This window comes from Anopheles bellator, chromosome X (genome assembly GCF_943735745.2).
Source record: "Anopheles bellator chromosome X, idAnoBellAS_SP24_06.2, whole genome shotgun sequence".
In the NCBI taxonomy this organism is placed as follows: domain Eukaryota; kingdom Metazoa; phylum Arthropoda; class Insecta; order Diptera; family Culicidae; genus Anopheles; species Anopheles bellator.
The window spans coordinates 84,465-101,160 of record NC_071287.1 but is presented as its reverse complement, the minus strand read 5'-3'; positions in this window follow the sequence as shown (position 1 = coordinate 101,160).

Below are 16,696 nucleotides of genomic sequence, written 5' to 3'. Positions count from 1 at the left end.
ATGTGTCATCGCAGGCAAAAGGCGCTCGCAGTGAGCATTTCATATCGCAGCCTCATGATGCAGTCCAATTCCGACGGCACTGGACTCCCTCTTCATACAGCGTCAAAGTTTTCTGCGTCCCATTTCGATAAATGTCGACGTTTTTACAAACCGAAGAATGAAGTTTGACAACTTCGCCAACTAGCTGTTCTTGTCTGTTCGTGACATGACCTAACCCACCGGAGCTTGGTGAGGCGTATACGCTGTACGGCCGCATTAGATCGTCCAAATGCGATGTCTGTCCAGCGTGAAATGATTAAGGTTCCGACTCGTCTTACGAGACCCCGTTAGTGAGGTCCACCGATCGCAGTACTGGGCTGTTTAATAAGTTCGAAGCCTCGACAAGAAAAATACATTTTTCTGGTTTGCAATACACTTTACTATTCAGTATGGCCTTCCTGAACATCAGTAAACTTGTTCCCAGGGGACTCCAACTTATAAACTCCATTCTTGACGTGATAATCTGGCAGGGCCTCAAAATACGCTTCCGCAGCTGTTATGACGTCATCATTTGATGAAAAACACACCACTCCTTAACCTCTTGTTTTGATTCAGGATCATAGTGATAGACCCAAGTGTTATTCACAGTGAATGCATAAAATCCACTTTATCACATCGAAAACGTTTTAAATGTTGAAAGATGCAAGATGAAAGAAAGATGCATTCGAATGCATTTTTGGCGATTGGGGTGCGCATTGTGCAAACAGCATTTAGGAATCCAAAACTTCAGTCAAAATACTGTTTATATTGCTCAATCATGTGGCTAGGCCTTATACTAAATCTCTGTAAGAAATTTGATGATTTTCCAATACGATATCCTGTAGTTTTCAATGATTTCATGTGTTGTGTCTGGTTTTCGACGTTTTTGACATGGATCGATCTTGAAAGCTACTACGACCACAATCAAACTCATAAATCCCCCTTTTAACCTTCTAATTAAAGGTGAAGAGTCCTTGTTCACGTTCAACATTCGTTCATAAATCTTCTTTGCTTTTAAATCTTTCAAAAATAAAAAAATAAGGTCACTGCACGATACTTAATTTTTCCCGTTTGTAAAAAAATACTGTGACATATCGATACTAACTGGCTTGTAAAAAAAAATTAAGTACCCGATTGAAATGAAACTTCACAAACTTTCATATGAAGAGTGTACCAATATAACAAAAAAAATTGGATTCGGAGCAGCGCCCTGTCGAGGCTACGAACTCATTGAGCACCCCCAGTAAACTTATCCAGATACAAACCCAGGCGTGGGGATTCGAAAAATATGTTGCCGCTCTATTGGACGTGTTGGACTTGGACTTGGACGAGAGTCGTCCACCACAGGCAAGAAGAGGCCATTCAAGCAAGAAGTGGCGAATCGAGGTGGAATGATAGAGCGGATGATCCTTGTATGCGACAAAGCGCAAGGATCCCAGCACACCTTCGCGCTGGGGCGATGAAATGGGTAGCGACGCGATTGCTCGAGGCGCAAAGGATGGAAGCCCTGCCAGCCCGGGACCGCGTAACGAACCGACATTACCGAGCAGTCATTGAATATTGGAACGCAAGGAAGCCGAAATGACACGCCGTGATAGGTCATAAATCAAAACCTCACCTCACGAGGGCCGCAGGGATCACCTCCTCGCCGTGTGCGCTAGTAACGGGGAGTTTATTGTAAAACCCGACGACCATCACTCTCGTGCTCGTCGGGAAGTGGCTCTTCCTGTGAGCGCCCCCCCCAAAGCAACCACCGTCATCTTCGCAGACCCCCCCTTCGAGCAGTTCATTAGCGCGGAGCAGGGCCGTGTGACAGTCGGCAGGATGTAAGGGTGTTCCACCTTCACCGAGCGCGAACGCGAAACCAATGGCGTTGAAAATAGGGTGTTTGTGAAAACGAAAACAAAAAACCACTGGCAGCGCAATGTTCGCGACCGGAAATTGTGCGGCCGGCGCCGGTAGCCAGAGGGGTGTGGTGAAGGGAGCGAAGGGGGTGTCACCCAATGGCGACCTCGAGAATATAAATTGGTCAATAATTATTCCAGTTGGAAAAAAAAAATACCTCCACATTATAACGCGTGCGCCAATTTACAGTCGGCCTTTTTTCCTTTTTTACTTCGAACGAGCATCACACTAGCTTTATCTCTCTCCCTTTCTCTCTGTTTCTCCCTCTCTTTCCAGTGTGTGTGGAGCACCGTACGGGGTTTTCCGACCGTGATCTAGCAGCACGAAAAACGCCAAATTTAAACTGCCCGGGTAAGTGGAATGGAAGAACATATCCTCGCAAGCCGGCGCGAAAGAATGTGGTGGTGTGCCACGCACACGAAAGACTGTGCAATTTGGGCTTTGGGCTCAATCGCTTTCCCATGAATCATTTAGCACTGTGCGAACAAATCGGCTTTGCGATCGGCCCCAAACGTGGCCACGGATCAGTCAGCGAAGATTGGAACGCAAAAAGATGGAGATAATAAAAAATAAGCAAAGTGGTTCGGGTTTTTTCCCTTTTGTATTGGTCTGCCTCGCACATGCATACCTTACTGAGCTTCGCGAGCACCACACATCGGCAGAGGCTCTGCATCTGCATTTGCTCCACGCAGCGAGTTCGCCATAAGATGGCCCGGTGACGAATAGAGTCACTTTTCAGTTCCCTAATCGCTCCACGATTCGAAATAGTCACGTCACGCGTGAATGGAACATTTAAATAATTACCTCGCTCGCCATTTTATGCACGGACTCACGGGCAGACCATGTTTTTTCCAGGATTTTCCACCTGGTTTCCCCGGTGGAGGAGGCCAATGGGGGGGTCCTTGATAATGGCAAAAAACGGTAGACGGAGGTTGCGGCCCGTGGCGCTAGGCAAATCTCATCTCATCTGGAGATTAGTGCCCGAACGCCTAGCGAAGCGCATCGCCGAGCAGATCCTGGCGCAGCGGGGCGTAAGTGCTCTGCCTGCCGCAATGATACGGTTACTGGATGATCGATAATGGAAATTTGCGGCCTGGAAGCGGGAGGCGGGTCGTGTGTGTTTCTAGTCAAATGATTTTTAATTACACGCCCGGCAACAAAAAAAAACACAAACCCGATCCATCGAGGTCCACGCGTACGCGTTCAAGTAAATTAGCATTCATTCCCAACATCCTCCGCATGCCAACACCGCGTCAGCCTGCGTAGCCTCCGGTCTCCGGCGCAATCAGGATGCGAGCCACATTACACAGCCGCAGGACACCCGGCTCGGAGGGTCGGAGGAACGAGCAGCATTATTAACGCTAATCCCTAATGCTTCATTTCTGCCGGCGACCCGTGTGATGCGCATTCCGAGGTCCACGAAGAATGTCCACGCTCCATGCTGCACGTGTACCCCCTTCAATTCCCTGGCCGCCGAGTCCTTACCTGTTGACGCTCGTGCCGTCGCTGACCGTCCGTTGTTTTCGCGCGAAAAGTCTGCATCCTCTAGAATCCTGATGACGGGTGATGCAGCAAACGCGGCGCAATTGAAGCTTGTCAACAGTGGGCGGCACCCAGGAGCGTCTTAGGAGTGGCTCCATCGGGACGGGTGTGCCGGGTGCTTGCCGCTAAAAGGCGCTAGGCCGCACGGGATGCGTCCCGAGGCTGCGCTATGCGCCACCGAAGCGTGTAGAATAATATTATGCTTCTATTCTCAGCATCAGCATCGCCGCTCGGTCTCGGTAGCCGGCCAACGATGGTGCTCCGGCTCCGCCGAGGGTCCGCCGCAAAAAGATTCCTTCCCCGGGACTGATGAGCTCCACTTCCGGGCACGGTGGGTTCCGGTGCCCGGGCGATTTGCAATGTTGTTGGCAAATATTTTGCTCCGTTTATTAAACAAAAATATTTGTTCAGCGATTCCCGATGGCGGCGGTGGCATTTATCATCCCCGCCCCCCCCCCCCGTCTCTTTTTCCTTTTTGCTCCGTTTGGTTGGGACGCATTTTTGGTCCCCCCCCCTCCCCCGGCAGCCCTCAACGCCGCCACCGTCGTCGTCACCTAGGTAGTCAAGAAAGGATAACATTTCCTAAACACACCGATATGGAGCCACCGTCTCGTCGTCAAGTCGGCAAGGGTTCACGCACGCACACTGTGGGTGGGGGGGTGGTGGGGTGGGTAACATTAGGCAGAGCGAGCGGGGCCACCGAACAAGGCCATTTGAAGGCCGAAACCAGCGCCTGCGGTCCTTTCGATGCGATGTTCTCTTCCCCGTCCTTGTTCGCCGTTAGTTTGTTTTTGCAATCCGATCAGCAGGGGATTGGGGGGTGGATAAGAAGGATAGCAAGAATTTTAAAGCAGGCAGCCGGAGCCCCCGGTAACCCCGGCGTGTGTCGAGGGACTCCTGGCCCCCGGTTAGTTCGTCGAGCGTTTGGATTTCCGGACACAGCACACACTTTCGGGGCGCGTTCTTTTCCTTTTATGCTCATACTCGTTTTTATGCTGCCACCGCCATGTTGCTTCCCAAAATTATGTGCCCAGTATGTGTGTGGAGAGCACCGGTACTCGAGTATGAGCGGCCAGCGCAAAGATGCTGTATCGTAAATGCTCGTCCGTCACGCAACGCTGCCGAGAAGCTATGCTACTCTATGTTTAATTAGGCCGGGGGAGGTATGATTGAGATGGGCGAGAAGATACGGCACATGGCGTATGTTTTATTCGTAAATGACGAGCCAGCGAAAGGGGCCATCAAACCAAACCGAGGTTTAAATGCACTCAAAGTGCCTCTAATAAAGTTGTGAAGCGTCTGGCAGGCTGGGATTTATTTGTGGTGATAAAACAAACGTGTTCGTACGGCAATGTCGCTGTCGCTGGTGCGGCTACGACGTAATGCAATATTGCCATAATTTTAAAAAAGAAAAAACAGACGCATTTTACAATTTGATGTAAATCAGAAAGGAACGTTTGTTTCTGAAACATTTTTAAAACACATGTCCGCTGTGTTGGAGGGGTTCAATGGGTAAAACTGGACAGCCCGGTCACCAGCACTTTACTCGTATATTATCTCGATATATTAGTAAGGTTCACACTCACTGAACCTCGGACTTCCGAAGCGAAAGGCCCCGTCTTCGACAAATGCGATCCACAGTGTCTTAAGACGACGGTTTATGGTCAGTGCTTTGTTGTTCAAACACGTTCAAAGCGAACCGAACCGAAATAAAGATTACAGGGATCACAGCGCCTCGAGGCTCGAACGTTGCTTAGCCACGTGGTGCGGGCAGGTAGCTAATCCCGAGACTCCTGCAGGCTTTTTTTCCAACTTCCCGTGTACTCAGCATCGCCCCAAGAATCCCCGAGCCACGAACTGAAACGGCTCTTGCGTCAGCCGTCTCTGGTACAAGAGACTCGTAGCATGCTCGGGCACTCTGCTCTGCTCCCCAATTCACGTCAGGTTCAGGACATCGCCTACGTCCTAATGCTTACATGCAATTTCGTTTTGCTTTGTGACGTCAACACCATTCTAGGCTCTGCTCTCTGGCACTGCACCGCCATCGGGGGGTTGGCCATCGAAAAGGAAAAGTAAAAACGAGTTGCCTCACGGCCTCGCCCGAAGAAGGAACACCTTTGTGGGCAGATTCCGGAGCTTGATTGGGCAATCGATTTTCTTGGATGCCGGGTGCCGTCTCCAGCTGTTCGGTAGACACTTCAACCGGAGAATGTTTGCAGCTTGATTGTCCTCGGCACCAATTCAATCCGCGTCAGTTATCAGCACTAGCGCTAGGCGAACATCACCGCAAGCCACCACGGCGGCCACACGTTAATGTAGGCCACACCTAACCACAGTCCAGACGAATGGCTCGTAAACTACTTATTTGGCAACCGACCGCGCAAGCCGACGGGCGTTCGCAAAAATATCTCGAGCACCCCCGGGGAAGTCCGTGGAATTTGGGAGCCGGCTCTCTTCAAATAAGCTCTTCAGCCCGTCAGTTGACGATATTTCCGTGGCGGCAGCCGAAAGATCTTCCATCCTACGCAGCGCGGCAGCGAAGGGGCAGGCGAAGTGGGCTACGGGGAACGAGAAAATAAAAGCCCCATCTTAAGGAATCGGCCCCTTAAGGTTCCGGGGACATTTGCATAAATATTTTGCCGCTTCTCGTCACACTCCATGCCGTTAAGGTTAAGCCGAGCGCTCCTCACAGCGAAAAAGCGTAGCAATAGACGCTCGAACACACAAATGCAACGATATGCATATATAGATAGGCTAGGTACATATGTATATCACCAAATATATTTTAATATATAAATATTTGACGCGGGTCACGCACGCTGCAGAGTCCTGTGCTGAGAGCCCCCTTAAGGTAGATGATGGCAGTCGGTGTTACTGGAAATTAGCAAAAAAAAACGCAGAGGAAGACGGCGACGGAATTGTGTCCGGGATCCTCCTTTCCAAGAAGTGGCCTTACATGGGACTCCCGGAATCCTTATCACGCTCTTCTCGAAACTTGTCTGGAGCACAGGAGGTCTCTTCAAGTGGAAGCGTGACTAACGGAACCAGAGGAATCGGGAATCTCCCAAAATCGCACCGACCAAAAAAAAACCGACCATCCGAAGGTGACATTGAAGTAGCCTTAGCATTAGCAAAGGAGCGATCAAGAAAGAAAGAAAGAACGAACCCTAAACCAGGGGGAAGAAAGGCGATTCCGGGGCCAGATACGAAGCACCCAGCCCAGGGGTGGTCTGGCGCTCAAGATATTCAAATATTAAAGCACACAACCTGGGCCAGCAAAGTGGAAGGACAACTAACGGGCTGCAAAGCCAGCAAGCCAAGCCCCGGTCCCGAACCCAGCCGAAGTAGGCCGCTTCTTCGTAGTCTTTAATTTGGTCCTGTCTCGCTGCTCGCCGGCCAAGTCGGAAGGAAGCACACAAAAGTCCACGGGCCGGTTGACTTTGAGGCCAATCTTCCGTGGCCTTGGGGCTTAGCCTCTCTACCTTCCGCAGATTATGCTGATTTTCGTATTCCACTGTTTCGGCTCATTCGACGCTTACGAGAAAACGGGGACCAAATCTGTCGCAACCAATTGCTGCAACCCAGAACCGTACTTCTCGTCACAGTTTGCAAATAAAGTGTTTACCCTCCGGTAGCACCGTTGGTAACTTATCTTGGATCAAACGCCGGTCACAAAATAACGAAGCGTTACGGCACGAATTTACTCAGCGAAGGTCTTTCGCTGTCACTAGTGTTACTTAGGCTTTTGTGGGCGTAACAGGCGTAAGTAGGCATCGGTCAGCGAGTGGCCCCGAAGCTATTAAAAATGAATAACGTCCGTTGGAGTGTGGCCTAATGAAGACGGTCGGAGCAGTAACAAAATGACGGGAGAAGAAGATCCGACTGTGCTTTACATTAAAGCCAAACCTGTAGTAGCTACGCGTAAAACAAACGTTAGTATCGAGCAAATGATTTAGCAGAGTGAAAGCTATCGATCCAGTCAGATAAAGAATTATCTTCGTTGCTCTCCACTATCCTGAATGGTGCTCCGTTTGTACTATGCACTTCGCTGCAATACCTGTTGCCAAAACGGCGTAACAGAAGGAGGCTCGCTATTGTCAGGACTCCCCACCAACGGCCATCGGCTATTGCCGGCGGTCACAGTCACCTTGTGGAGTGCCGCCAGTGAAAGAATTAGCTTTTATTGCCTTTTTGTATGGTGCCATGCATAAGCCCTGGGCTTTTTACGGAACATTTTAATGCTAAAGACACCCCGCCACACACACAGCACTGCGGTGAGTGAATGGGGGCAACCGAAAACAACCACGACATCGTTTAACCCATGACCGAGACGTTGGTGTTATCGCGCCCACGGCTATACCGCATTAACGATCGGATCAAGCGCCGAATCTGAGCCGATGTTGTTTATGGTGCGAAAATATTCTGACACCCTGAACCACCGGCCCCTTTCACCCTTTTCACATCACCCCCTTCACTTGGCTTGGCTAAAATCCACCCACCCCATTCCGGGCCCCCTTTTTTCCACCGGAGCCACACGGAACGTCCTTTTTGGGGCTAATGGAGGCAACGACAACAACAACAACAGAAAAAAGCGCAGCCAGACGCAACTCGTGGCGCTGGCCCGGTGGCCGAAAAAAAGCGGAATGGCTAGCCAAAGTATCCTTTCGTCCGGGCTCCGGCACTCCGTGTATCGATCCGCGCGCGGATGGTCGCGTGACAGTCGACGCAGCGCCCCGTAACAAATGGCGATAAATTTGCCGCCGGCGAAAACACCCCGGCCCCGCCACGAACTGTCTCTGAAAGTGCTGGCGGCCCCATAATCGGAGCCGGGGGCAGGAGCACTAACGGTAGTTTGCTTTACGACCAAGTTTAGTAGAACGCTGTGGGCGCATCAATCCCGGGGATCTGGACTTCCTGACCTGGCCCAGCAATGGTGTGGGCCAGGACAAAAGGATGGCTCATGGCTACGGCCACGGCAACAGCGCACCATAATGGGCAAAGATAATGCTGCCACCGTATCGACGACGCCCATCGACTATCGATAACCGATTTTACCACGAACTGTCAACATCACGAACTCGCGGTGGGCGCAACGCACTTTTATCTGCCCCAGGTCCCCGCGGGGCGAGAGAAGGCGAGCTACGTGATGCGGTTGACACCTGCCACTCATGGTCGGCCCCCTCGGAACTGGTGCGAGGTCATTCCTTCGACTTCGACATTATGAGCTCCTGGTCCACCGAGCGCGTGCCCAGCCAGGATTGGTGAGGTCTCTACTCTTTAAACCATTTCCGGAGAACACCTCCATCCATCATGCACAGGTTGCCTCGGTCTTTTTTTTTTGCCTCCGACCTCGCCGCCAACTGTCACTTGTTTGTCAACCATACGTCAATGGCAGGGGGCGGGTTGCCCTCCAAGGACAACAATGCAAAGGAACAAAGTGCGGACCCCGCTGAAAGCACGTCTCGCCGCCGCCGCCCTAAAACGCGCACGTTTTTTTTTTTTGTTTGTTCGTTTTTGTAGTGTTTGTTCGTGTCGCTGACCCGTGCGTTGTGTGTGTGCTTTGCGGAGACAAAGTGGCGGCTTTGTTGATTTAGGGTCTGTTTACGGTTACGTCAATGCGTTTGCTAAACGAAAACGGAACGACCGAAAAACGACGGGATTTTGGCGCGGGGTACGTCTCCCCTCGTGCGTAAAGGAGCGAAAAAAAAACACACACACACGCGGGGATGACAGAAAAAATGACAACCACAACCACAACCAAACGGAACGTGCCAAAAGACGTGCCAGACCCAGACAGATTATTTGCCACACGGCGCAATAACCGGGCCCATAACGGGGCCATCTCGACCCCGCGCCCAAGGACTCGCAGAAGTGGTGCCCCGGGGGGGTGGGGGGCAGATAGGCGGGATTAAACGACAAATTATAGGGCGACGAAATGAAAAGGGGGGAAACCTTTACTTTAAAATATATATATAGGCAAACGGGAACACGAGCCTTCACACACGCCGCGCATCGCCGCGAGGACTCCCAGCGAGGACCTGGTGCAGCCCTACAACGTGCAGCGGCCCAGCGCGCCGAAGAGCCATAAAACAATACGGGGCGGGGTACGTTCTAGCAGTGCAGGTGCGGAGTGGCCCATTTCCCATCGGATTTCCGACGGCCGGCCAACCCTGCCCCTGCCCTGCCTGATTGTGCCACTGGAAAATGGGCGAGTAATTGCCGAGCCACGGTTGGTGGAGTGGCGCGCGGACAAAGGACTCGGCGAGGAGTGCCAGGGGTCGCGCTTTTGCATTCCGGGTTTTATCCCCATATTTGCACCTTATTATCCGACCATTCCACACGCTCTCTCTCTCTCTCTCTCTCTCTCTCGCTCGCTGACTCACGCTACACGCAGCACACGTTGCAATCCGGCCCAGGCCGCAGCGTTCCGTGGCCACTTTCCCCGCGGCACGGGCTACAACTTATGAAATCCTTGCCCGGTGCCGTCCCATGGTTTTTCATTTGTCATCGTCCGCGTCGGCCGCGTCCGCTTAAACCCACCGCCCCCCGGGAACCCCCCCGCAGTGGCTTGGCGGCGGCCATTTTAGAAGCCAACCACGCGAGCCAAGGATTGCTTCCCGCCGGCTGCAGGAAAGATTGCCGAGCGCGCTCCGACCGGTGGTGTGTACACGATAATTTGCCCTCTCTACAATCGTTCCTCGGAGAGGACCACTGGAGTGGGGGTGGGGGTGGAGTACTGGGGCGTGTCACCATCAACCCCGGGGAGAACCCGGGGGGAGAGGTTTCGCGGGGAGGAGGAAACTGCATTTCATTATTTCAGCGGTTGCCAGTTTTGTTGGCGTTTTGTGTGTTTTTGCGCTCCTCGCTCCGCTCTCCATTTCTTTATGAGATAATCTCGGCCGACCCCTCTGGCGGGCGGCCTGGCGTGGGCCGTGAGGTAGGTTAGGATAGAAATTCCCGCAATAAATGTTCTCCGGCGCCCAGCAAGGCGAGCCGAGCCCAAAACGGTTCGACCCGGGCCGGGCGCAACCGAACTGTGACCACCGCCACGTCACGCCGGTCTGCGGTTCGGCTAACGTAATTAGTAGCTTATTATTTGAAGTTTTGCCGAGCCGAGCAATGGCCACGGGGCGGGGCGGGGTTACCACACCGTAAACCGACCATAAGCCAATACCCCGGGACCCAGGACGACCACCGGGACCTGGAGGCCACCGCGGAGCGTAGCAAACAGTTGAGCCACTCATAATTCGCGCGATGCAAGAAATCCCCCCCCGGGAAAGGCGGTCTTCCGAGACCCAGTGCAAAATGGGGCTCTAAATTGCTCACCGGCAAGAAAAACCGGGTCGGTATTAACACGACAGCGGCTTAGGTATGCAAAGTTTGATTGGCACTGCGGTGACAGAGTGCAGCCACGAAGGACCCCGCGAACGGTTTGAGCCTTCCATTCTCGAACGACACACGAAATGGATCAGTACGCGGCCCAGCGTTACATTCGAATTACCGTAGCTTACTGTCAACAGTTGGTCAGTCAGTTCTTCGTAAGTAATTTGAAACGGAAAACCGTCCGTAAACCGTGTTTAAGGCCGGAATCCGTATGTCCAGTGTGAGTATCAGCTGATCCAACTGATGCCAGAGTGTTAAACAGAAAAAGGAGCTTTCAACATTTCAATAGTCTTGAACGAAACGGTAAACGGCGAAAGATTCGAACGGAACTGACAACAAAGTTAAACAGATTGCATACTTACAGGCGTTTCAAGTTTTGCGCGTTATAATTTAAAAAATGTAGAAATCATCGATCAAAACGTTGTATTTAATCAAAACACATGCAAAGAACACACACACAAATGTTGAAAGAAGTCCGTAGATTCTTCCTAAAACCAAATGTGTCCGCCATGCCACGGTGAACGGTGCAACCGAAACAAGATGGCTGCCCGTATGCAGCCGTACGTGTGGAATGTAGGAATGTTGTTTGCCACACATTTGTAGCAACATTCCAACCGTCCCGTTTCCCGTGTGTGTGTGTGTGTGTGTGTGTGTGTGTGTGTGTTTGCATGTGTGTAATCAAATAGCAACCCAGTCGGAGGCCAATCGAAGGCCAATATCTATCCATAATTGCAGGACGATGGGCCGAAATAAAATAAAATACAATCAAATTCGGCGCATTCGCATACCTCGGGCGGCTCCGGGTCCGGAAATCGGTTTATGCGCTCGCTGGCTCTGACACGCCCGGTGTAGCTATATGTAGCGCCCGGAATGCTGGGCTGTGGTGGCTCGAAAGGGTCCTCCGGTGCCGCGGTTGGGTTGTGTGCGACGAGTGCATGCAAAAGTTGCATGTATCCTGGGAATCTGTGTCTCTCGCTGGTCCGAACGTTCGACGGCCACACAGCCACACACCGGACACCGGTTTTTCTCGAGGTACAGGACGACCCCGCAAGGGGGAGGCGAAGGCGGTGGGGTCCCGAAGGGAGGTGTTACTTCGGTTCGCTGGGTGCACCTCATCAACGAAATTTCTTCCCCGCGCACAACCTGGGCGCCTCCCCGAACACAGGACATCACAGGACGAGGTGGTCAGGGTGGCTCTCACCCGCTTTTCACGCATCGATCGCTTGCCCTTGCGCTGGTGATGATGCCGGTAATGAGTTTCGAGGGCATCGTTTCCGGAACCGGAAGAAGCGGTCCGCGTGGAGCTGCGGGAAGCAATCTCGGCACCGAGCCATGGTGCACCGCTCGAGGTCGGTAACCGCACCGCCACCGCACGCTGCAATTGCTCACGTGAATCGCGCGTCCTGACAAGCGAGCCTGAGCCGACGAAGAGTCGGCCGACTTTAACTCGCCGCTGCTCGTGGATTTTAATTGGCCTTGGTGAGCGGAACGAAAGAAAGAGACCGGAACCGAGCAGCGAAGGGGGGTGGGGCTGATCCCGGGACTAAGCCCGGTCCGCTTTCAGCGACGCCGCAGACACTTTTCGAGTTTAATTTTTCGGCCCCCGCGCGACGTCGAGGGGCACTTGTGCCGCCCGGACACCGGTGGCCGGAGCGCCGGAACCAGCGAACCGGAAGGTGCGGCCGCCGTTTCGCGGGTCGTTCGCTTTTGGGCCATTTTCGCGTTTTATGCCTCGCTGCGCGCCTACGTGATGCGGTGGAACCCTTCGAGAGTCGGCCGGGACCGAGCGCGTTAAACTTCCCGCCCGAAACTGCGTATCTGCGTTGTCACAACCACCGAGCCGAGCCGAGCCGGTGTTGTGATAGGACCCACCCGGTAGGGTCCTGGCTCGCCACAGGATGATTCTAGAGCCCGCTCGGAAATCAGGTTCAGGTGCTGGTGGGATTAGGGTACGCACTTCACCACGGCACCGTTCGGATCAGTTTACAAACCAATAGTCGGAAGGAGGCACAAGTTGCGAACGGGGAAAAGCCGCTGAGAGTATTGTTTATGGATTTTATTGTGTTTCTCTGCTTCGTGGCTCCTTCGCTCTTCTCTCGCTTCTGGTCAAGCCTTTTGCTCGTTTTTGTCTGCCTCAATCGTCAATCGGCCGTGGGTGATTGATTGCCGCGCACTCGAAAACGGACCGACTGCACACGCACGCGCACGTTACTTGTAATCTTTGTTAGTAGAGTTTGTCCTAGTCTCACCTAGTCTAAGCCGGGCCTGCTCCGGCCACGTTACGGTTACGGCTACATCTTCATCTCTCACTTCACTTGTAACTAGTTCATCAGTAACCAGCAGATAGTCCAATTTGATTTGATTTGGCTCACTCGGGGACACCCGGTTCCGGCGTACGAAATTTGATTTACGCGTCCTTTGCCTGTTCTGTTTTCGTTTTCACTTCGGTTTGGTTCACTTCGTTGTGTTCCGCTGCAACACGGTTCGCGTAAGAATTGGTTTAATGATGTTCAAAGGCTCTCCGGGGGCATCTATAGTACAACTGGTTTCAACTGGTTTCATCTTTGCTTTTGGATCTTTGAGATATTTAAGTATAATTTGTATATTATAGTAGTCATTTTATCAAACCTTCCGCGTAGATAAATTATGCTCAAAGTGTGTATGTGTGTGTCAATTTTTTCATGCCTTTTGCACCCGCTGATGCAAACATGTTTTGATAACACAGTTTCCTAGACGTTTTGATTTTTTTTCTGTTGTTGTCTGCGTGGGTTGGTAAAAGTTTTCACTTTTACCAGTGAGCTAATAGGGAATTGTTTTCTCACTTTCTTTCTCTCGTTTTCTCTTTCTTAAAATTCGTTCCAAGGGCTCGTCTTTCTTAGAATAGGTTAGTGACTGGTTCGTAACGAGCTCACAACTCAAAACAGCGATCCTTTCCAGATCCACCATCCTTTGGGCTTGCACTGATACTCGATTGCAGCTGCTTCCTAGTTGCTAAATGACCATGAAGGCCCCATTATAAATATCTTTTATTTTTCCACATTTCTATGTATCGTATCAGTTCAAACGTAAAACACCGAAAGACACCATCCTACCTCACGTAGTCCTTCATTGTCGCACTCGAACTCAGTTTGGGAACAAATTTCACAGTAGCATTGAATTCCTTTACCGTCGCTAAGCCAATGACGTCCGCTGGGTGGTAGTACTGCACCAACCTAGCATCAGTGATTGTTATACTCCTAGAACTTATTGAGTAAAGCCAAGTAGGTCGGTATGAAAAACCAAAAGCGCTTTGCTTGTGTTTCCAATAATTTCCACCCAATTCAATCAATTTACCGCGATTCGGAATCACTAGCTATTCGTTAGGCTCCACGCACCGAAGAAGTACATTCGAACCTAGTTCAGTAAGAAAGGGGAAGCTCTTGATCGCGCCACTAACCTTTGCCTCTACCTTTTAAGCAACTTGCTTGCTCATTTTACAACTTATTAACGAACCGCATACATCAACAGACAACAGTGTTTAAGTGTGCCCGCAGCCGCGACCAACGCGAGCAAATTATGACATTTCTAACAGAAAACCGAGAAACCGTACGAACTACTAACAACCTTTAGTGTGTGCTCCACTGGCCACTGGGCCAAGCGTTCTCCTCCTGTTCGGGATCCGGCGGATCGAAGCGTGTGTTCAGCGTCAAACATTTGGGCGTGAAGTTGCTCGGCTCCCATCATGTACTTTTCCCGCCACCATAAAACCCCCTGTGGATTACGGATGAGTGCGCAAAGGCTAATTTACTGGAGCAATAACAGTTCTTTGGGGCCCGTTCGCTTTGCTTTGCAAAACGCCAAGTCAACAGACGGAGGACCTGGGCGGACTTATAGGCTAATTATAAATTATGAAATCGTGATTCTTTTCCACCGTTGCCTTTGCCTGGGGATTTTCCGTTGGACGTGCCGTCGCCTGACGCCGTCCGGCGTTCACTGGCCAGAGGAGGCCAGAAAAGCCGAAAGCCAAACAAGATTCCATTGATTGCATTAGTTGCTGCCGGGATCGGCGGTGCATCGGCGGGCAGCATAATTTACTACGCAACCGAGCGCGGGTTTATAGCAAGCGGCGTTTCGTTCTGAAGCGGGAACACACCCAGAGAACCCGAGCCTATAAAGCAGATGGCAGGGACGGAGGGTGGAAGGTCGGTGAGGCGGACTCTGTGTACTTGATGGAAAGTGTGGCCATGGTTGGGTCTTATTGGGTATTTTTTCATAGCTTTCTTCATGTTTTCTTTTTTGCTCGACTCCATCTGGTAGCCTGGCCAGGACACTGGCAACGTAATATCTTCTTTCAACTCCACAGAACTCGAAGGCTCCGAAACGTACAACACCGTACACTAACCGGTCGAGCGATAAACCGGGCACGGTCCGCCAAGTAAACACACCGTCCCGCTCCACAAGCTCTCTGTGTATGTGTGTGTGTTGCAGTGTGCAAGTTTCTCATGCAGTCGTTGCAGGACTCCGAAGCAGCGAAGATTGAAGCGGCGCAAAATGAGGGAAAAAAAACCCGGGAACGTCTAACAAGCGTACCAAGTCTAAACCAGGTAAAAGTGCACCGTAGAAGAACACGCACCGAACCGAACAGGGACGGCAGAAAAACCACATCTCGCGGGCCGAGATGAGAGACTGGCCAACGAATAATGGACTAAAGTTAGACCTCGGCGGCAGTCACCGGGTCACCGGGTGGGTGGGCGCAGCGGCTGCCCAAGACATGGCAGCAATTAAAGTAAAACTTTCCCCTAGGCAGCTATGAGCGAAACTTGTGCCCCACGTTCGGCTTACCTTCAGGGTTGAAATCATTAAATTTATAAAGAAAAATTTCTCCCTCCCCTCCGGTGCGTTAATTATTTATCCACATTTGCTCTATTGTTTCGCCCGGCGTACTCTACCCCGTGTACACCGTGTCCTGGCTCGTGCCGTGCCGTAATGTCCTTCAATTTGGTATCAATTTAAGCAACGCCTAGCACTCCACGAAAGCAACACAGATGTCGATGTGGAAGGAGAACTGCCGCACGTAGCTCGCTGATTCGGACACTATTCCCGACTTTAGGGCCGCCCGGCAACACACAGCACGGAAAGAAGCGTGCCTTTCCAAAACGTACTGCTCCCAACAGCATCGCCCGTCCCAACAGCATCGCAGATAGGACCAGTCAATCCAGGACTCTCTCTCTCTCTAATTCTCGCTGTCCGCACGAACTTGCAGGGTCCTCTGGTTACCGAGTTGGTAGCACCGAGCTACGTGCACCGAGACTAATAACTTGCTCCGGGTCTCCGGGTCCCAACGACTGTGGCCGAGGACTAGATTGAAGCACCCCAAAAAGGACGATAGCGAAACAAAAAAAGCAGGTTAAACGGTGGCTGATTTGATCATTGATTTTCTCTCCCCTAACGATCCGGGGCCCGAAGTCGGCCGGTGGAGAAGAAAAATGAGATTAAGGGCTGCTCGATTCCACCGCCGACGCCCCACGCTGGGGCGCCACGGGTTTCGCGGTCACGGACCGTGGCCAACGCAACGCCGTGTTTTGTTGCAACAACTGCCGCCTCGCAAAAACGCGAAACGGAAGCGAAGAAGAGAGGTCGAAAGTCGGCCAACCGAACCCACGGCCCCACGGTCCTGGGGATGGCCCGGCCCTCCTAGTCCGCCGTCAAGTAGTCCCGGTGGCTACTGGGGCCAATTTCCGCCCACCAGCCAGGGCCACCGAGTGAGCGCTACTCGCGCGCAGGAAACGCTACTTAATTAGGTTTCGCTTAACAATAGAGAGAGCCTCGAACTTGATGATGGCTGAGCAGGAGGGGGTGCGTGGCGGGG